General features: G+C 37.2%; 1 long non-coding RNA gene across 1 annotated transcript; it reads left to right on the top strand.

Moving 5' to 3' along the window:
• Positions 1 to 6,471: 6,471 nt before the first annotated feature.
• On the top strand, positions 6,472 to 21,797 carry LOC140689992 (uncharacterized). Its single transcript, XR_012065148.1, has 2 exons — positions 6,472 to 6,559; positions 21,430 to 21,797. It is a non-coding gene; the product is annotated as an uncharacterized lncRNA (long non-coding RNA).
• Positions 21,798 to 22,424: the final 627 nt, after the last annotated feature.

The following is a 22,424-nucleotide window of genomic DNA, read 5'->3' as shown; positions in this document are numbered from 1 at the left end:
ATTTTAAACTTCTTGTTTCAATAGGATTCCAGAGAAGTAATTTAGATACACAGATTCCAGACATTTTAATCCTAAATCCAATAACCATTTCTTTTATGAAATGCTCACTCCCGTTGGTATTTCAAAGTTTGAGCTTAAAACTGATATTTGCACAATCGATTTAAAGCAATGGTCCTCGATGTGTAGGGCGTTGTTCTGTCCCTCAGGGAACGTTTGCAGTCTCTGAAGACATTTTTTTGTTGTTGTCAAAAGCAGAAGTGTTATTTGCATCAAAGGCCCAGACCAGGTATGTTGATAATCCTTCTACAATACACAGGACAGTCCTCCACCAGAAGAATTACCCAGTCCAAAATGTCGTTAGTTCAGAGGTCGAGAAATCCTATTAAAAGTGGATATGCAATATGCAGTAGACTTAATTATAATTGTGCAGGTTTTTTTTTTCCTCCAAGCACTGAGAGAAAGAAAAAATTCCTATATGATATTTTTATTTATTGTTGTTGGCACAGAACCAGGAACACAAATTTTTTCCCATAGTTTATTATGCATTTCAAGTACAGTTTTCAAAAGAAAATTTTGTCGAAACAATGATGGATTTTTGGGTTTTTTGCTTTATGTAAAAATTAACTGGGAAGCAATGAACCTCTGAAATTAGTTTAAATAAACAGTGATAAGATCTACCGGGGACTAAAGGAATTGTTGGAATCGGTCCAGTTTTTAAAAATATTTTTAATCTGTGTTTTTGTTTGAAGATTCCCTAAAGAGAAGTAGAGAACTCAGTTAACACACTCAAACCTACCGAATAAAACAGTAAGGGAAAAATCACATACAGAATTAGACTGAATTGAAACTTGCCACCTACAGTGGTGGGCCATTAGCTGCCCATCAAAATATGAAAATTAATACCCTCAGCTAATCCCTAAATATTCGCGACTGTAGATTCACCTCTCGGATAAGACAATAGTTGAACTGTCAATCAGTCCTAATGCCTAATTTTGTATTTAATTTCAGTTTTCTGCTTCTAATAATGCTCTTCCCACCAGGAGCACAATGTTAGTCCCTCACTATAAAACATACTCACATTGAAATATGTAAACAGACCCTAATAATGATGTGCCAGTTTTCATAGTCTCCTACAAAACTATTAGAAAAAGTCACCAGCTACGTGGAGTTCCAATTTAACCAGATTTGTTCCTCCTGGAGGGGCTATAAAATCAGTGTTCCTGTGCCATTAATCATATCAGTGGTTGCATGAAAGTTCCACTGTGAACACCAAGCAGTATCTTTTGAAATTAGTTAATCAAGTCAAAAAACATTGTATTGGAAAAATCTAAGAACTAATCAAAACAATTTCAGATGCTTATCATTTATACAAATATGCTCTCCAAGAAAATGTATCTATTAGAATTTAGCACTTGTCGCCCTCAGAGCTATTTTGTATCTTCCAGTCATATACCTTGAATGTTATTTAGGGGAAATGTGATCTGCCATGAAGAGAAGAAAAATAAGAAGGGAAAAACAAAACAGAAAGAAGATGAGGAGGAGAGGGAGAGAGGGAAAGGGGAGGTGGAGAAAGAGATCTGTGGTTTAGCTTCTCTTGTGTCCCCAGTTGTCTTTGAACTCGAAAAGATAATTGGGAGTAATTTATTTTCAAACACCTAAAAGTGTGACACCAAGTTTCCCACATCCGGTAGAGAGATTTACCACTGATACTGACTGCCTTTCTTTGACAGAATGTAAGAGTTATCAGTGATGAGGACAGTTCCCAACATTTCCCTTAGTATCATCCAAAATACGAAAACTGCCTGTTTCCCTTTCTTCTCATTTCTTGTACTTTCAAGATTGAACTTGTGATATAGCTTCTGCCCAGAGGTTTTCTTCCTCTGTCTCTGCCTAGCATTTTCCCACAGTGGTCTTCTCCAGCTTATGTCACTAATTTTCTTTTATAATGTTTAACAGAAATCTGCATTTACTTCATTTTCTGCCACTTCTGCGATACTGCTCTCCTTGGTTCCAAATTCCTTCGGCCACTAAATTTGATCTATCAGACTATAGACGCCCAACTTTTAATCACCGACTTTTCCTGGCTAGAGTTCACAATAAATTACTGAACTAAGGATGTAATTTCTGTGCAGCTTAAAGTTGTTAGGGACAACGTGCGTATCCTGTCCTTCCATGCACAGCTGTGAATGTGCATCTCCGAGACCTTGTTAAAGCCTTTCCATAATGAAATCTGAACAAGAACGCCTATGCCCGCTCTCTGTTCGAGCAGTAGCAGGAAGCTTTCTGTTGCATTTCATTCCTGCATGGTGTGTACCCATCCTCTTTATGAGAGCTTTTTTTTATATTAAAGTTTATCTGTGTTTTAAAATTTTTTTCCCTCTTGCTTAACTCGGGCCCTTTCTTCTCCTGCCACATGTAGGTTAAAAGATGTGTTGGATCCTCTTTTCTTTTTCTATCCCAGATACGTTTTTTTTCTTGACCACAAGATCAAAATTTGTTTTCAAGTTGATCCTGTATCTTCCTGAGTTTCTGATGTTCTTATTTCAAAGTCTGAACTTGACTTTTTGTTCACATACCAAATTCTGAAAACTTTTTTTTTTTATAACTTGCTAACTGTGACTTTTCTTTTGCCTCTGACAAAGCTAATGCTTTGAGGAAAAGTGTTCCAAAGATAGATTTTCAAACTTCTTCCTTGATGATTTTCTTTGGGATAATTCCAATTTCTGTCCTCTTCTCAATGTAAGGGATGTATCCACATTATTGTTTTACACTTTATTTACTTATTAAATGCATTCTCTTCTCAAATATACTGTGTTTGAATTCATAGTTTGAGTCCTAATTATATATGAACATATTGAAGACTTGGTGTCATTCCAGTTTCCTAGTTGTCACTCTATAAAAGAATGAAAAAAAAAAGACGTCCTGACTGGTAAATGATACAGTATCCATCAAATTCAAATGCGTGTGCATATAAATTGTTCATGTCCTGGGAATTGAAATCAGTTCAATTCTCTTCCAAACGGAATTCTTACTACTGGGGAAAACAATGTGCTAGGTGTGCAAATGTGTCTTCAGTGTGAGTTCCCCACCGATAGCTGGTACCAATCACATGATCTTGCCTTAATTCTAAAATCTGAAATTTTTGAAAATTTTGAAAAAAGAGAAATTAAATGTGAAAGCTCCAAGTTTGATTTTGCCAAGGGTAATTAATCTTGTTCTTGAAGATCCCATCAGTTATAGTGGTTTGGATACATACGGACCACAGACTGATACACAGCGATTGTGGGACCTCCGATGGAAAGACGGAGGTGGTCCGGATGCAAGATGAGTGGCTCCAAGCAACCAGGCTGCGGTGGACAGACACACGGGCTACTCCGTGGTCCCACCCTGTGTAGTCCCCCCCTGCAAGTAGGAGTGGGACCTGTAACTTGCTTCTAACCAACTGAATATGGCAAAGGTGGTGGAGTGTCATCTTCACAATGAGTTTATGTCCAGTGATCCTGGAATGTCACTTGCTTGATTGCACCATGTCTGCCAGACTCAGGCAAAGATGACTGAAGAGAGACTCTCCTTGTTGTGGACAAACTACAGAGCATGTTCAGGAGGCCCTCATGACAAGGAGCTGATGGAGGCCTCTAGGAACTGGGGGTGGCCCTGGGACTTCAGTGCACTCTCCAGCAAGGCAGAAAAAGACCAGATCCCACAGGCATGCAGCTGTGAAGGAAGAACTCTGCCCACAGCCTAGTCACGTCTCCAGATGAGGAAGCAGCCGGATCAAACCCTGACTACAGCCCTGCGACGCCCTGAGCAGAGGATGCAGCGAAGCCGCGCCCAGACTCACTATTCAGGGAAACTCGTGAGATGATAAATGCTTGTTGTCTTTTTTTTTTTTTTTTGGTGGGGGAGGTAATAAGGTTTATTTATTCATTTTTAGAGGAGGGACTGGGGATTGAACCCAGGACCTCGTGCATGCTAAACATGTGCTCTGCCACTTGAGCTCTACCCTCCTCCCCGTATGTTGTCTTAAGATGCTCCATTTGTAGTAATTTGTTAAATAGAAATAGAAACACCTCTTTGCTACATAATCCCGAAAGCACAATGTTCCTTAGAGATTATAACAGAGACTGGCACTTGTTGGCCCTTTACCCCCAAAATGGCCTCCCTCTCGAGAACTGGAAATACACAGTCTGGAAGTCTCCGTTCACCAAAACTAGAGGCCCATACTGGTGCCAGCTTCATCCAAAGGATAGGCTAACAGCTTTACAACCATCCCAGTCACATGGGCAATGAGTTCCAAGAAATGGAAGTCACTGTAGGTGAAAAGGCACAGAAAAAGAAACATGAAAACATAAAAGCCTTCTCTATGGATGCAAGAGTGTTATCCTCTCTGGCTCCTCCACCAATGTGAGCGCCTGAGCGTTGTGACTCAATTTTCTGTCCTCGACTCTTGTTGGAAAATGTGTGTGTGTGTGTGTACCTGGGCTTTCCTTAGAGGCTGGTGTGTGTACACAAAAGACATTTAAAAATCACTTCTGATTTGTCCACGTTTGTTCATGAGTATAAGAATATGAGACACTTTTCAGTGGATGCTGTTTCTGATAACAGTGCCACATGGAGAACTATAATCATATAAACTTATTTTTGTACTTCTTCCATTCATATAAAATGTTTTAACTGAGACATGTCCTTCTGAGTAAGAAAATAAGAGAATAGTTTAATTTTTCTTACTCCAGATCTGGACATAATAGTTTGAATTGGAGAAGGGGAAACCTCAGAGAGTCTTGGACAGGATTTTTAAAATTATGATGTGAGAAGAGGTTATGAAAATTGTTCCACTAATTGAGAGTCTGTCAAAATAATTTTATCACATGCCATTCATCGCTGAGGCAAATACCAGAAACTTTTCTTTAAATAAAGCTAACTGTCTTCAAAAACAATATGCTGCTGTGGTACTGGCACCTCTGCAATATTCGTCTTTTTATTTTACCACTTGAGAGGAATCCAGATAAAGACCAGCCTTCTCATTCAGTGAAATCTCTTGAGCCACCATGCCACAGATCCCTTTCCCAGAGCCCCAGAGAAGTATTCAAATTTGTGGAGAAACCTTTCTTAGGAAAACAAACCTACACACACGATAGCAGAGAAAATGCTTATCAATGCATAACATGACAAACAGAGTCATTCTTTCTTAAATTAAAAACTGATACCACATAAGAAACACACCTGCCATGAAAGAGAAACACGTAAAAATGGCAAAAGAAGCTCTTAAAGAAACAGAAGAGATTTTGGAAATAATCTGCTTAAAAATTAAAGTGCTCACTTCTACTTCAGCTTCAATATGGAAAAAGCTTGCAACAAGTACAATGTACCCCCGTCTTAGAGCTTGTCCGCCTGGTGAGAAATGTTAAAAGACATTCTTTGCAGAAGAAAAGTGATCAAGGTCAGACTCTTAGATCTGCATAAAGGAAGGAATCATCTAGCAGATTAAATAAAGGCACCGTGATCTTGGAATTCCTATTCCCCAGAGCTGTGAAAAATAAATTTTGATTGTTTACAAGCTACCCAATCTGTGGTATTTTGTGATAATAGGTCATGCACACTAAGACAGTGGTGTAGAAGAAGAGAAGGAAAAAATCAACAGAAGGAAATTTTTAAAGAAATAATCTAGGGGGATTTCTGAGAGAGAAAGAACACAGATCATTGGACTGAAAAGGCCTTAACAAGGGGCAAGCAGAACAAATGTGGGGGGCTTCATACTTAGACCCACCTTTAAACCTCTGAACACTGCACATGATTTACAGAGGCAGGTGAGAAAGGGGGAGGGTAAGGAAGGTAGGGGGAACACTCATGAAAAATTACCTTGGGGTGTGGAAAGAATTGGGCCCAAGCCAACAGAGGGCGCAGCACTACGTCAAGGTGGCCAGACCTCCTTGTCTCGACGTGGGGCTAAAGTCCGGTCCCGCCATAGAAAATCATCCCGTGGTGGGTCCTGTATCTGCAGGTGACTTCTGTCGCTCAGCACTCCCTCATGTCCTCACAGGCAGGTGGTAGGAAGCTTTGAGACTTTGGAAACTCAGATTCAGCGAAGACTCCTTTAAAGGACATAAGGTGATTTCGAACAAACTAGCCAAGTTATGTTGATGATCAGTAATTTGATGATCAGTAAAACTCCTGCTCAATGTTTATAATCATTTCTAAGTGATGTATAATAGTAACCCAACTGAGCCAAGACAGCAAGACGCAATTAGCACTTAGATAATTAGAAAGAAGAAGATGAGACAATGCACTCAGGTTTTCAAACTTGCTTCAGAATGTTGGGATTAGGCCACACAGATATATTCTAGAAACATTAATGTAACAGCATATAAGTCAACAAACACCCAGGAGACATGATAAAGTGAAGTTGAGAATTCTTCCCATTATGACATAAAACCAGAAAATATGTCACTGTTTGTAACTAGGTCAGCTAAAACCCTGCTGGCATGAACTCTAGCTCAATATCTTGACGTGTTTTTGTTGTCTCTGACTGTTTTGTACAACTTTGACTCCAACTTAACAGGTAGGTGAAGATATTTCCCTCTGATTGCTAACCTAGTCCAAGATGCTAATTAAAATGTAAAAAGCACACCAATGAAGTCCCTATAGAGGAAGTAGGTAAGTCTGATAATGTGCCAGGCATTCATCATTTACGGGCTATAGATGGGGAAGGTTTTCATTAAGCATTACTGAAATTACCATAAAGCACATGAGTACATATTCCAAAAAATAATTTCTGTAAGTCTTGCAGAGAAATGTACCTGCTGATAAAACAAATACAACGCTTGCTCACTTGGCGCTTTCAGTGATTTAAGCAAACTCGGAAAGAGAAGGAAAAAGCAAAAGTATTCCGACTGGAAACATCAAACCGTTTGAGAAAAAGGAGAAAAGCCACAGAGACTTTTTGAAGAGGGAATCAAACACATGGAAGATAATTACTATTATGGCACGTGGAAGTCGGGGATCTTAAAATGTTTAAAATGATACCTGTGTTGGTTTCTGTAAGTGGCTGAATCCTAACATAACAGCACATTAGTGAAAGAAATGTTCACATGTTGAGATACGGGGAAGTCCTTCTGGCTTATAACCTCACTGTGCTAAGTAGGACAGCCTGTTGTTGTGCCTTGTCAAACATGCATCAAGCATTAAAGACAAGAATGCATTTGAAAATTAAAGTGGAGGTGACAGTGATTCAGACACGCAAGATGGAGCCAGGTTGCCATGGTGGATGTGGCTTCAGACATGTTCCCGCCTTACCGAGAATTTGAATTTTCTGAACTGTATCAAACTCAAGGACACCACCAGCCTTTCTCAAAACAGCATCAGCAACCTTATGGTCTCAGCATCTCCTCTTGAAATATGAAACCACTTCAGACCCCAGCCAATCCTTACTTAGAAGGCACCCTTACTTCTCGCCAGATCCAGTTATAATTCTTGGCAAACAATTTGTGTAATTTTGCGCTTTTTGCCTTTACGAGTCTCCCCCATTTCTTAGTTCAGTGGGACGCAGTCTAGGTGCTGCTTGAATCTGTGTCTTCCAGACGATGGTCCTCAGTTTGGCTCAAATCCAACCTTTTTTCTATTTTTATTATAGATTGGTTTATCAATTATATGTGTATATAATTTCATATTGCATTATACTTTATCATGGCATTACTTTCCTCAAGAGCAGACCTTACTGAGTTTGTCACATTGCGACTTGAACCGACCTCAAAGCATACGGTAGAGCTGACCCTTGAACCACCCTCATTTGTCCACTGACGTGTAGACTTTTTTCAATAGTAAGTATTGCAGTGCTATTCAATCCCTAGGCAGTTTGAATCTCGGACATGGAGGAACCATGTATAGGGAAGGCCGAGCCTACGTTACATGTGGATTTCTGACCGTGAGGAGGGTCTGTATCTGCATTATTTGAGGATCCACAATATTTTGCACTACGCAGCAAAACTCATCAAAGAGACCTTTGGTTCATCACAGAAGAACTGTTAGAACCAGCGTAGGAATTCCCTCATTAAGATAATGTATACGAGAACACCATCAAAGAAAAAGTAAACAGAAAGAAGGCAACAAATATCTACTCTCAGCTGAAAGAGTGCTCAGAAGAGGAGAATGATTGTGGAGTAAAAGAGAAATGATGGCCTTGTTTAGCAGATGCAGCAAGCACTACCATCAGAATTCAGCTTGCGTGTGACACTCATTCCTCTTTTGTTCCAGATTGTAATTGTCTTTGCAGGCTGCAGGTAAAAGATTTGGGCCTCTCCTGGATGTCGCAAGTGGCCAGAAACCTGGAGGATAAGTATCCGATTATCATCTTATTATAATATCACACTGATCCACGCAAAGGGTCAGAGTTAGCCCTGAGGCCGTTGCCGTCCATTTGATGAAAATGATTTAGGTTTCAGATATTATTTCCGAAGCAAATGGTTGGGAATGCTATCAAATTAACAGTTGAAAGTTTTAGTTTTCTGGCCAAGCCCTTCAGCTTTCCCTGGGCCATGTTTATTCCTCGCACTTTCTGATCCAGATGGAAATTGGAACTGTTTCACAGACGAGGATCAGAGGAAGGGATACTGGTACATTCACATTACAATGGTGGACATTCAGCGTTTAGTGATTCAAATGAGACACCACGGGTTCTGACAACTCCCTCACAAATTTAGTGTTGAAGGAAAGCTTCGAAAGTATTTTGCCTTCAGGATTTTCTATACGCTTGAATTCATGGCAGTGCTAAATTTCCTGTTAATTGGATGAGGACAAAGCTTTTCTTTAAGTTGGCATTTCACATTTTTCCTTCAATATTCCACATTAAAACAAGGATCTCACTGCTCTGTGCTAAGACATAGAAGTGAGATAAATGAGAAAAACTGTAAATGAGTCATGTTTTAATAAAGTTAAGGACAATTCTACATTTATCTTTAGTTTTATTATTTAATCAGTTAGGGACTTTAAATTTAATCTTGTGGCAGAAATAATTTTATTTATCATTTCTCCCTCCCCAGCCACTATTCTGCTTTCTGTCTCTATGAAATTGACTACTCTAAGTCCCTCAAAAATTAGAATCAAACACTATTTGTCTTTTTTATGACTGGCTTAACTAACTTAGAGTACTGCTCTCAAGGCCCAACCATGTTGTAGCATGTGTCAGAATTTCCTCCTTTTTAAAGGTTGAATAATATTCCACATGACATATATATTATTTATGTCTGTATTCACCACCTTTTGCCTATCCATCTATCCATCAATGAACACTTTGGTTGCTTCTATTTTTGGGGTATTGTGAATAATGCTGCTCTGCATATGAGTGTCAAATATCTCCCTAAGACTCTACTTTCAATTATTGTTGGTGTAACCAGTGGACTTGCTGGCTCAGATAGTAATTCTGTTTAGTTTTGTGTGTGTGTGTGTGTGTGTGCAACCACCATACTGTATTCCATAGAGGCTGCACCATTTTACATTCCCACCAACAGTTTACAAGTGTTCCAATTTCTCTCCATTCTCAATGACACTTGTTATCTTATTTTTTTATTAGTCACCCTTGAATACAATTTTAATGACTTTAAGTCTGTATGAGATTTCAAACGTGATTAAAAGTCACCACTTGAAGCATGTCTAAATACTTCTATAGAAGTGTATCTGTCTCTATCTATCCACTGTGCCTGCAGGTACAATGAATACACATATATTACATATGCTTATGAATAGATGTATGTGTATAATGTGATATAACTACAGCTATGTATTGTATATACTTATACAATGCATATATATGTATATATATATGTATATAGGGATAGTAAATGGAGGGATAGACAAATAGGTAGGGAAATAGATTTGGCCTATAAATCCATATTATGAATATTTAATTTTAATTGATTATCTGCACTTATAAATAACATGATTAAGTACTCAGATAATTATGCACTGTATTCCTAAGGAGAATGACACAGCCAAAAAAAAAAAAAAACCCTAAATTTTTAGCTCTGATGCTTGCTTGTCATTTAGTATTATAAAATACTTCATATTTCAAACTCAGCAAAAGGCTGAATTTAACCTTCCATTCTAGATGGCAGATTGAATCTGAAATACAAAAGCTTAAGAATATCCAAGGTATTCTCTTTTTTAAACATAAAAACATATTTTTGGAAATAGGAAACATAGCTTTAATGAAGTGGATGGGATGTCCCCCCTAATTAGCTCATGCATTCGTCGATGAACAGTATTTGTTGCTGAATGAGGCAGGATGTGCCAACAGTTCTGTCCTAATGTTTTGTTTTTATAGATGGAAGTTCTGAGGAATGTTATTCACATAAGAAAATAGATGGGGAAGGAGAGAGTTTTGTTTTCACAATGTCATGCAGATCTTTGAACTTTCTGAGTTATGTGACAAAATTCAGAGAGTGATCTATTATTAAGAATTATTTTTATGGTCAAAGCTATTCTTGAAAATAAAAAAAACGGATTTGGAGACTTTATGTGGAAAATCTAAAATTATTGAAAGAGTGTGGTAAGATTGAAAGCTTAGATAAGAATCAGATCTAATCTAATCTCTTATGATCCTTTGTATGTTATCAAATGTAACATCTCTTCTTTTATGTTTAATTTTGTCTATTTGAGTCCTCTTTTTAGTTCTTGGTTAGTCAAGCTGAAAGTCTATTTTGTTTATTTTTTTTTCAAAATGCCAGTCCTTTCATTGCTCTTTTCCATGGTCTTTTTAGTCTCTGTTTCATCTAGTCCCACTCTGATCTTTGTTATTTTCTTCCTTACACTAAATAGGGGATTCGATTGTCCTTTTGCTAGTTTATGGAGGTGTAAAAGGCTATCTGAGGTCTTTTTTCGTAATATAATTTATATAATCTTACCCTTGCAGCTGCTTTGGCTGCATTCCCTGCAATGGTATGTTGTGTTTTCATTTTTGTTGTTTTAAACGTCTTTTTGCTCACCCTTTTGGTTTCTTTGATGACCATTTGGTTGCTTAAGAACGTATTATTTAATCACCACAGTTGTCCGTTTTCCAGTTTTCTTCTTATAATTGATTTCCAGCTCCATATCATTGTGGTCAAACAAGATACCTTGATATGATTTCAGTTTGCTTCAATTTATTAATAGTTGCTTTGTGGTCTAGAGTATGATCTGTCCCAAAGGATGTTGCACGTGTATTTGAGAAGGACGTGTATTCTGCTGCTGTTGAATGAAATGTTCTGTAAATAGCTATTAGGTGCTCCTGGTCTAATACATAGTTTAAGCTCAGTATTTTGTTTTTTGTTTTTTCATTTTTTTGTTTTGTTTTTTTTCAGTTTGTCTCAATGATCCATCCATTGTTGAAAGTGAGGTCCTGAAGTCCGCTGCTCTTTTTGTACTGCTGGTGTCTTTATCCTCTTGGATACGTTAACACATGCCTTGCAGACTTAGGTGTGCTTGTCTTTGCTATTCACATATGGTGAGTCCTCGTGTGAGATAAAATCCTGTTATCGTTACACAACGACCTTCTTTGTCTCTTATCACAGTCACTGTTTTAAAGTTTATTTTGTCAGATATAATTATAACTCCTCCTTCACTTTTTGGGGTTCAATTTGCATAGAATACCATCTTTCATCTGTTCCCTTTCACTCTGTGTATATCCTTAAAACTGAAATGAGTCTCTTGTGGCAACACAGAGCTGGACGTTAATTTTTTATCCATTTAGCCACTCGGAGTCTTTTGATTGAAGAACATAGTCCATTTACACTTAATTGTTGATAAGTATAGACTTACTGTTGCCATTTTTTTCATTGCTTCTGGTCAATCTGTAATTTCTTTGTGCTTCTTTTTTTTCTTTCCTTCCCTTATGATTTGATGATTTTTTGGTTGTTGTGAAATGCTATTTCTTTTTCTTCATTCTTTGTGTATCTACAATAGTTTTTTGCTTAATGTTTATCGTGAGGTTTATAAAAATATCTTATATTCATGTCTATTTTCAGCAAAGATATATCTTTATTCTCATATTTTTTTAAGCTACTAATTAGAGACTTTTTATTTCAGCATGAAGAATTCTCTTTAACATGCCTTGTAAGACTGCTCTAATGGTGATGAACTCCTTCATCTTTTGTTTGTCTGGAAAACTATTTTTCTTGCAATTCTGAAGGACAACTTTATCACATGAAATATTGATTGGCAGTTTATTTTTTCAGCACTTTGAATATATTGTCACTCCCTTCTGGCCTGCAGAACTTCTGCTGAAAAAAATCTGCTAATAGTCTTATGGGAAGAGGTCCCTTGTACATAATAATTTGTTTTTTTTCTTATAGCGTTTAATATTCTCCCCTTGTCTTAACTTTTTGATAATTTAATTATAATGTATCCTGTTGTGGGTTCCTTTAGATTTATCTTTTTTGGAATATTCTGGGCTTCCTAGATCTGGGTGTCTGTTTCTTTCCCCAAGTCACGGAAGTTTGAAGCCACTATCTCTTTGAATAGGCTTTCTATCCCTTCCCCTCCCTCTTCTCCTTCTGGAGCCCAGTTATGTAGATAGTGGCTCGCTTGGTGTGTCCCATGAGCCCCTTAAGTGATCTCCACTTGTTTTCATTATTTTTTTTTTCCTGGTTGCTCCCCTGATAGCATGAATTCCACTTCCTCGTCTTGAGCTTGTTGATCCTTTCCTCCACCTGATCTAGTCTGTTCAAACTCTCTATTGCATATTTAATTTCAGGTATTGTGTGTCATCATCTTGGATCAGAACCTATCTGTGGCAGCCCAAATGGGCTAAATCAATTCTTTTAAAATATTTAGTGCTGCAGAAAGTCTACTGTCCACAGATCACTATTTTGGGGATCTTGAAGGGTGAGTAGAAAGGTGTTAGAAAGTCTGTTCCATTTATTTTAAGGCCTTACTGTTTACCTTATTCTTTACCTCACACAATATCATGTAAGATTTTATCAGTATGGCTCTATGTGTGCAAAACATATTGTTTTCTGTAAGCATATGGATATAAAAATTCTTTCTTTTTTCCTTCCATGCCTGTTCTATGTACCAGTTTCAGATCAGTTTCTTTTCTTACATTTTTGACTTCTTATTCATCTGTTGCCCTCGCATTCTTCAGGTCTTAATTTTTAAAAAATGATATCTAACTATTCGTATCTGTACCTATAGTTTTGTTTTCTTCTCTCAACCTAAGTCTGCCTTTGGCTGTTCTCAGATTTATTTTCAGTGTTTGCATTCTTTCACATGATTTCTTGAAATAATTTTTCCAACATGTCATCAATTTTTGTGAGTTGATTCCTTTACAGTTTCTATTCTGATCATCGCTTTTGCTAAAAATCATAATCATTTTAGATTGGTATCATATGTCAAATATCCCAAAGATTCCATTTGGAAAAAAGTTATGTATTTTCAAAAGATTCTAGCTCATAGTTTGCAGAATGTTTTATGGAGATATATTTTTTCTAACTTTTCAAGTTATTCCACTTATATTTAACTGCCTAGTATATTCATATTCATAATTCCAGTGCTATTTTTCTCTTTGTTTTTTTCTTTCTAAGGGACATGAATATAATTGCTAGCATTATGAGTTGGATTCTGTCAGAGTCTTTGAGCACCCCTATTTAAATCTTTCAACTTAGATGAAAGAAGAATGGAGATTTTATAATCCACAGTTATTTCAGCTCAATAAGTTACAGATACAAACCCCCTCTACATAATACATACATTTTCAGGGTGAGTGGGAAACAGACATCAAAGTCATGAGTTATCAATCTTTAAAGGCTCTTACTTGAAAGATGTACTGATAACGTCTGGGAAAGGTCAACCATGCACTTTAGAAGAGGTCTAATTTATATGTGAAAACAAAGGAATTCATAGTATATGTTCTTAAAAACAAATAGGGAATGGAATTGAAGGTCTGTAGAGATGCCATGAAACTTGTTAAAGGGAATAAAACATCAGAAATATCTTTCTCATTTGACAACAACTTTTAGTGCCGACATTCTTCCTTCCTGGTGAGCAGCAGAGTGTCTCATTTTCATTATCTGGAATTCAGGGGGCCTCTGCATCCCTGCCAGCCACAGGGAGAAACCTTGAAGAAGGTCCTGGGCATAGTCTGATATAAATTAAAACCTGCCATAGTGTTAGGATAAAGAACTAAGCCCCTGGTGGTTGACTTCTTTCTTGAAATGCAGTCTTTTTAACCAGTAGTTTTGTGTTTTATAAGATCTTTTCCTCCCTGCAATAATTATGCAGCTACCCGTGCAGCACCAGGAGCTTCTGTCCTGTGCCTCCTCCCAACTCTTCATAGCTGATTGAATAACCAGAGCGTGCACCTCGCCAGCGCAAAGCCCTCTTTCCCATCGTGGTTACAAGCATGTAACTGAAAAGCCAGGCAGCACCATGATGTTACCCCTTCTGTTTGAGTTTGGCCCTTTGCGGGCATCCCACGTATCCTTGCTTCATCCTGATCCACCAGCCAGCCGATCCTACAGTCTCTACTTTTCATTGCATCTCCTTCCACTTAATCTCACATGGCATCCTTGTTTTTACGTGTCAAACACAATAGGTGTACTGATTCTAACTTTCAATGTATCGTGGCGGCAGAGTACGTTGCAGAAAACCCTCGATGTTTACAAATGTCAGTCACACTTACCTGGCTTCAGCCAGGTATGCCGTGTCATTTTTCAGTGTATTCCCCTTGTCATTAAGGGAATGTTTTTAAAAGAAAATAAATTCAGATTTCCAGTTTTACTATAAAGTTTCATCACATCATATTGTTTTTTATCTTTCAAATGTTTTTGTACAAAAAAAAGAGTATATTTTTACCTTTTGAAAACACCCCAATGTGCAGAAGAGATGCAGACAAATTATTATTATTACTATTACTTGCTTCTGCCTCCAACGACTTGTGTAATGTGTCTTATAATATTACGTTAGCAACAAATGCACAGCACCAATTTTATTTCGTTTATCAGACACAGGTTATAATGGCATATTTTCAGGTTGGCGTTATGTTTAACGTACAAAATGAATATTCTCAGTTTCATAGAATTCGGGAGTCCACAGGGTGAATAATAAGACATAATGTGTGTATTTCTTCATTCCAAATAAATTACACATAATATATGAACTAAAACCAGTGTTCCATGGAAGCTCCGGTGCTGCACGCTATTAAGCTAGAAAATAATGTGCAAATATATCTTTTCTGAAAAGCAACAGCTTTTAAGAAGCATAGATTTGTGTGAAGAAACAAATGATCGAGTTGCTGAAACCTTGAGTTATTGTTTTGTTTCCGCAGGTTGAAGAAATAGTTATAAAAGTAAAGGAATTAGGAAATGTCACCACACGCTCTATTAGGAACATATTTGAATATCATTTTCAATCACTAGCCTGGAAAATACCTCCAGCAGCAAAACCAAAAAAGTTTAGAATGATCCTCCCAATTACAAGGTTCTTTACCTTTACAGTAAAGAGTAACTTTTTCAAACTTTCAAGTAACTCTAGCAAAGGTAACATGAAATATAAAAACTCCATAGTTAATTCCATGGAGGGACCTGGAACGTTGACATGGGGAGTGACACAGCAGAGGCTCTGGGAGTACTGAGCAAAATATCTTCAGCATTTTCTACATTTTAGACAGATATAAAAAATTTTCAAGACTTCTTGTCCCCTGGGTAATGTGTGAGCACAGTACTGTATTACATTTTTTGTTCATTTTATTCTTTCCCTTCAAATTTACATTACATTTTTGGACAGAAATTTTTTGGCAGCTGTTGACTCAGCTAAGATCCCTCAAAATAAAAGAATTTTCATCCATGATTAGCCATCACAATTCCACTGTGCTTTTTTATTGGGTTGTCTAATCACAAGACAAACTTCAGAAGAAAATTAATGTATAAGGGATCCAGAAGCTCAGTGATAAAACCGGCTTCCAAAGATCTTCTATGGCTAATTTGCTGACAGGATTACTTTGCAAATTCTCCCTTGTCTCTCAAAATTCTGATATACTGTGCCTCATCGAAGGTCAGATGCACTGGCTTGTAAAATCACATACAGGAAAAAAAAAAAGGATGATTCTCTACTCTCTCTTTATGGAGGACATCAATTAAAATGATACAGATTTGTCTTTGATGAAGTCAGACCTTGAAGTCTGGCAGATTTCTTTGCCAATATTTGGCCATATTATTTGGCCAATTATGTCATTTATTATCTCAGTGAAGAACATAATGTTTTTTTTTTAAATTATCCACAATATTTAAGTAGCTAAAATTTTGCTTCAGTTTTAAGGTTTTGATTAATATCAGTCTTGCTTTAGAAAACAGTGTTGAACATTATTTTCCATCTCCATTTCCATTAGCCTCGCCAGTTTTTTTTTTTTTCCCTTAAACAGAAGATTCTCTAGCTGTTCTTACCAGGTGCAGGCATAAATTAGTTCATCCTCACGAAGAGTCACTCTTTAACCATATGCTCACAATGAAGTTAGCCCATTTGTTATGTGTATGGCTGGGAGACGTGGAGAGTGAAGAACAATGAAACATCTTTACTACTCGGTTTCTTAAGGAGAGTAGCTGTTGATGGTCTTCTTGTGTACACACGGCCTAAAGCCTGCAGAAGGTACACCTTTATCTATCTGTGTGTCTCTGTCTACCTGTATAGTCCCTCCTGTGGACGGTTACAGTGTCAAGAGGATGCATATCCAATAGAGGACACATTTGAGCTGTCATTTTGCTTTGCAATTGCAGCTGTTTTAGTTTGGTTAGTCTTCCTGTCTTTCGTCAAGACACGTTTTAAATCACATTTCCTTAGGGATAGCTGGATCTGCCACGCTTAGTTATCAACTTTCCATCCCATCTGCTACAGTTTCTATTATAGTTGCAGTAAAATACCACAAGCAGGCTGGTTTGAAATGTACAGAACTGAAAATATTTGGCTCTGTGACTGAGCATTCAAACCTTCCTTAATTCTCAAGTGTAGGGAGACGCGATTTGATTTCCTGTAGCTCGATTTTCACTGCCAGCCTCCTTGACCATTCTCCTGCCTCAGCTGCGATCTGGGTTGGTCAACGTTGTTTGGGGTAGAGTGAAATAAACGGCCTGAGGGTGAGAAAGCACCTCTTTTAATCTCACTTGCCCTTTTTAAAAAAACACTTTGGGCAAGCCTCTTATCTCTCTTGAGCATGAATCACAAAAATAGAAAGGTGGCATAAAACCAGCCGCAACCTTGGGGTCACAGAATATGGTTCCAGGTGACATTCTTCACTGCATGCTTGTGCACTATAATTCTTGGGCAATTTGATTAAGTATTCAAACTACTGCTTTTTCCTGTGTTTCATGGGGATAATAAAAATCTTCCCAGAAAGGTGAGGAGAGAACAACATATGCTAACCTTTATGCCGTGCAGCAGAGCACAGAGCTTTATCCTAATAGGCTATTCAGATTAAGTTAGTAAAATGAGATTCAGGAAGAGGAAGTGGAAAATTAAGAGCCTTTAGGACTAAAATTACAAGGCCTTGGCAGAGCAGATGAAGACTACAACGTTTTTCTTTTCCACTTGAAGACTTATTTAGTAATAAAATGTTCTTTTTCATTGGTATAGAATGTAAGAAAAAATGATAAAATAAAGGTATACATAGATGGAGAGAAACATGTTTATAAAGGGGGAAATGAATTTAAGACTCCTTTTTCTTTTTTAACTATCTCCAGAATGATATGAACCAAATTTAAAAAACTTGTGGGTAGTGAAATTTTAATTACAGGGTGAAATCTAACATTCTACTTGAAATAATTCCAATTTTTAATTTTTTTCCTTCATTTTTAAAAAGAGATATTCCCTTATTGCACATCCCCCTTGTCCACACCTTAAAATATTTGATACCAGTTCTTCACGGAAGTGCTCTTTTAATTTGAAATCTGATTTAGGCAATTCTTGTTTAAAAATGATTGCTTTTGTGTTTGTTTTAGTCATATCTACATTCAAAAGTGCTGTGCTGTGCTATGCAACAAAATCGTGGTGTATTACTGAACAACACAATCAGTCCTACTTAATTATTTTTTTCTGGTTAAAATATAATATACTCCCCAGAAGAATACCAGAATGTAAATGCTAAGTATTATTTTGAATCTTATACTGAGAGATTTTTATACATCTATTATTTTTAGTTTAAAATGTAATTATAAGTGTAGAGCAAACATTCATGTGTCTACTACAAAAAATCAGTAAATTTTAAAAAATCGCATTTGCCTTAGTTTTTAAAATAATAAGCTATTATGTTACAATATATGAACTATTTAATCATAACAGCTATCCCATGAAGGAAGTAATGGAAAAAAGCTGTGTCTAAATCTCGAAAAAAATATGAAAATTTTTAGCATTAAAAGCCCATTTTGCCTTTCCATATAACTCACCAAAGAAAGAAAGAAAGAAAAACTAAAGAGATAAGAACAAAAATAAAGAGGAAATGAAGAATAGTAAGTGTACTAACCCAGAAAATCATAATTTTGATAATAAATAAGCAGAATTAATAGCAAAAAATGTACATAAATTGAGATGTAATGAAACATTTTTATAAGTGTGAAAAATGCAATGGTGGAACCTCCAAAATAAATTCTTCCCTTCTTGTTTTTATTGTCATTTGCACCTTTCCATTAATGATGCTGGAGTTAATGCCCTCACACTGCCAAAAAGTAAATTTCTTATTTTTTCCTCCAATAAAGGTACAAACTTATTTCAAGACAAATAAGTTGTGAAAAACAAACTGTTTTCTAAGAATAGTTTAAAGTCATATTGTGAAATAAACACTAGTCTTTGAGTTTCAGTAAAAATCCACAGTGAAGAGCGTAGTTCAGGTCCAACATTCACAGCTGAACGTTTCTGCTCACAAACCATATTAGTTCAGGCAGTGATACAGCAGATTCTACAACCCCTAGTCACCACAGTGAAGCTCAGAAGGAGGCCGGGAAATAAAATCCACTCACTCCCTAATAAAATAAATACAGGCTCGGGATAGAGTTAAACACGTTAACCATAGTAACATGGAAAGAAAACACATGGTGCTTATGTGAAGTACAAGAGCCAAGGGTGTTTATGCCAGAGGCACTGAGAGATGGAGAGAAGCAGAAACAGAGGGAACCACAAGACACCTGGAATCCGTGTTAGATGAAAACGCTACAAGAAATAGTTTTAAAACGAGACACACAGTAGATGAAAATATAGAATTCCAGGCAGAAAATAGAGGACTTTTGCCTACAGAAGTTAAAATTCCAGATAAAATGTAAGGCAGATTTCTTCTTTTTACATTTTAAAAATTAAGTGGAAAATCATGAATTGTCATATTTTTATGAAAAGACTAAATTCTGGCAAAGAATACCTAGATAAAAAAAAGAGAGAGAAAACTGGCTAAAGGTGGAAAAGATAAGACAAAGCTTTCATATTGGTAATTAAAGGAAAACTAAAGGCATTAGTACATCTCCTGAACATGACCACAGCGGTATCTGAAAGAAATGAAAAAGACAAAAGGGGTTAGTTAATGTCAATTAAAAGTATAACTTCCATTATTTAAATCAGTCAGTGGTTGAAGATTAAATTGAAGAAATTTTCAAAGTGAAGAACAGAAGACTGAGAGATAAAAATTCTATACAAAAGATACAAAATGTGGAGAAACATTGTGGAAAGTCTGATATTGAACTATTAAGAGTTTAGAACACAGAGAAAACAAAGGGGGGGAGATTATTAAAGAAATAACTCAGGCAAATGTGCTTGAGATGCACAAACAGACAAAAATAAGATGTAAAGAACAATTTTGAAGTTGAGAAAAATAGCAAGGTAAAAAAGATTATAGAAACATACATAGAAAAAATGAGCCAGAAGAAGATTTGAGTCAGTATCGGACTTCACTAGCAAGGTCGGATCCAGGAAGACAGAGCAGGGCCTTGGACTACCTGAGGGACAGGGAGCCTTGTTTTAGTTCATCAAAGGAAGAGGCTCCACAAAGTGGACATGGGAATGGTTATTTAGAGATTTAAATATGAATGAAGAAAGGGGGTCAAGAAAGATCAGCCAACTATTGCTGACATTTTACAAATTTCTAAATTGTATGAAATCTGAGTGCAGAGACAAAAACGTGTAATTATTACAAAATGTGCCTAGTGTAAGGAAATACGAGTGTCAAAATTAACATCTCGAAGAATGTGCTCACTGGTGGGACTTTGGGGAATTGCATATATTGCCTGAAAATATAAACTCTATCTTTCTCTTTTTTCCCCCCCAGATATCACCATGTGTAGGCTAGGGGCACCGTGGGTCTGTGCTATACTAAGTACTGGTTCTCAGGGCATGACTCTGCTTTGAGGATAATGCTATTGTGTGAGATTACTCAGTGCATCAATTGCTGTAATATTCACCTTTGGTGCGAAGGATTTGCTTGTGTTTTCTAAAAAGAAGTTCCTAAAGACACTTGGTTAGCCATCGTCTTGATTTTCTAGAACTTTGGAAGTCATGAGAATCAAGATGCTTTGGTTTGGAGAAAGACATTCACCAAAGAAGTTCCATTAGTTCCCATTGGTGCAAAATCCAAATAAGAACCTCTGGCTGGAAATACAATGAAAGACAAAGAGAAAGAGAAAGAACAAGAGGTTTTTTTTTTTTTTCAATACAAAACAATACTTTATCCTTGAGACAGATTTATCCTTGAGGAAAAGGTTATTTTCTGTGGGAGCAAGGAACTTGCTCTGTCAAGGGTGACAGCAAACGTAGGAAATTTTTGTCATTAAAATTGTGGTAAATTCACATATAGTGAAATGGAGCGGAGCCCTAGGGGGCCCCCCAAGTATAAAGGCCCCTTTATGTCCCCTGCCTCTTGTTTGTAAAAATAGATGAAGTCTACCAGGTCTCTCAGAGTTACAGAAGAGCAGGCTCAAGCAGCTGACAGGACAGTAGCGTCACAGACTCAGTGTCTGATAAAAGAATGGGATTAAAATTATTGCTCAAAATCATTTACATCTTTGTGAGCACTAGCATGGTTGTAGCTTGCTCTGCCTAAATGTGAAAGCAGGCAACTAAAACTGTCAGCAAAGAGATGCTACAGACTCACGCCAACATCTTCCAAACTACGGTGTCCTACGTCAGGATGAAGTAGTTACCGAAGACCTTTGTCCGTAATCCCATAGAAACAGAGTGATGTCTGACAAGTGGGAATCTGTAGGCAGCTCTTTAGCCCCTTTGCTGTATGTCTATTTCTGTTCCACTTAAACTTTATTTATAAAAGTGAAATCAGTAGATATCATTTAACCTAACTCCTGACTTATGCTCTATTAAATGTACACAATGCCTTGCCTAACCAGTTGATTCCTTTCCTGGATTAAAAGGAGTAATAATGCAGAATTGAGTAGTTAAAGAATGACTGACTCTTTACCTCCAGCTTTCTGAATGTATTTGCAGGTGGACATGTGGGCAAGACGGTTGCCAAAGGAAGAGGAGGAGAAGTCAGCGGGTCTGCGTGCAATGGAAAAATGTCAAAGAATCTGGCCTCCTACCTTAATGATTATCTGGGATTGTTTCCCTTTAAAAATTTTCATGACTGGGTAGAATCCTTAGAGTTGATCTTGGGACATGAGTCCACCTTCTCCTCAGATTTCTGGCTTTCTGAAGGAAGCACTTTTCCTTTCTACTGACACCTGCCTCTTCATTGTTGGCTTTTGAGAGATGAGCAGCTGAATCTGAGTTTGGTAGCAATAGAACATCATATTAATGTACATTGCAAGCATGGCTGGAAATGGAAAAAAAAATAAAATAAAACAAATGGCTTATTCACCTAGTGTATAGTGTGGCTTTGGAATAGACAGAATTCAAGTAATATCCAATCTTGAAACATTTCAGAGGTTTCTGAGGGGAAAATTAAAGAAACATCAAAATGGCCTTGAGAGACCTGGATTCCCCATGTATGTCAGGCACACATATGGGAAGGTGTTCCGTGAAATCATGACAAGAACCAAGAGATTATAGAAACATCTCTGGCAGACTCTGGGCCTCAATAACACATTGTGTCAAAAAGAGAAAAAAACGAAATGAATCCACCCTTCCTCTTCTCCATCGTCTCCTTCATAAAAAAGCTCAAATATCTAACCTCTCATCAGTGCTGCATCTCACTGACATCACACAGATCAATGGTTATCGGGGGTGGGGGTTTGGATTCTGTATTCCAGGTTTCTCACCAGTTCTTTCTAGAGCAAAGACCTAAATTCTGAAGACTTTTTTATCTAGTACTAAAACGACTATTGTAAGTTGACCCTCATTGAACATCAGCCAGGACAGCACTTCTCCTTCACAACAATAAACGTTTTTATTGGTGGCACATCATTCAGAGATTAAAGGAATCAGCGCCCTTTTCAACTGCAGCTTTGTCTAACTTTTAGCACTTTTTCTCCTCTGCTTGA

The sequence above is a fragment of the Vicugna pacos genome, chromosome 28 (assembly GCF_048564905.1).
Source record: "Vicugna pacos chromosome 28, VicPac4, whole genome shotgun sequence".
NCBI lineage: Eukaryota > Metazoa > Chordata > Mammalia > Artiodactyla > Camelidae > Vicugna > Vicugna pacos.
This window is presented reverse-complemented; position numbering and strand designations above follow the sequence as displayed.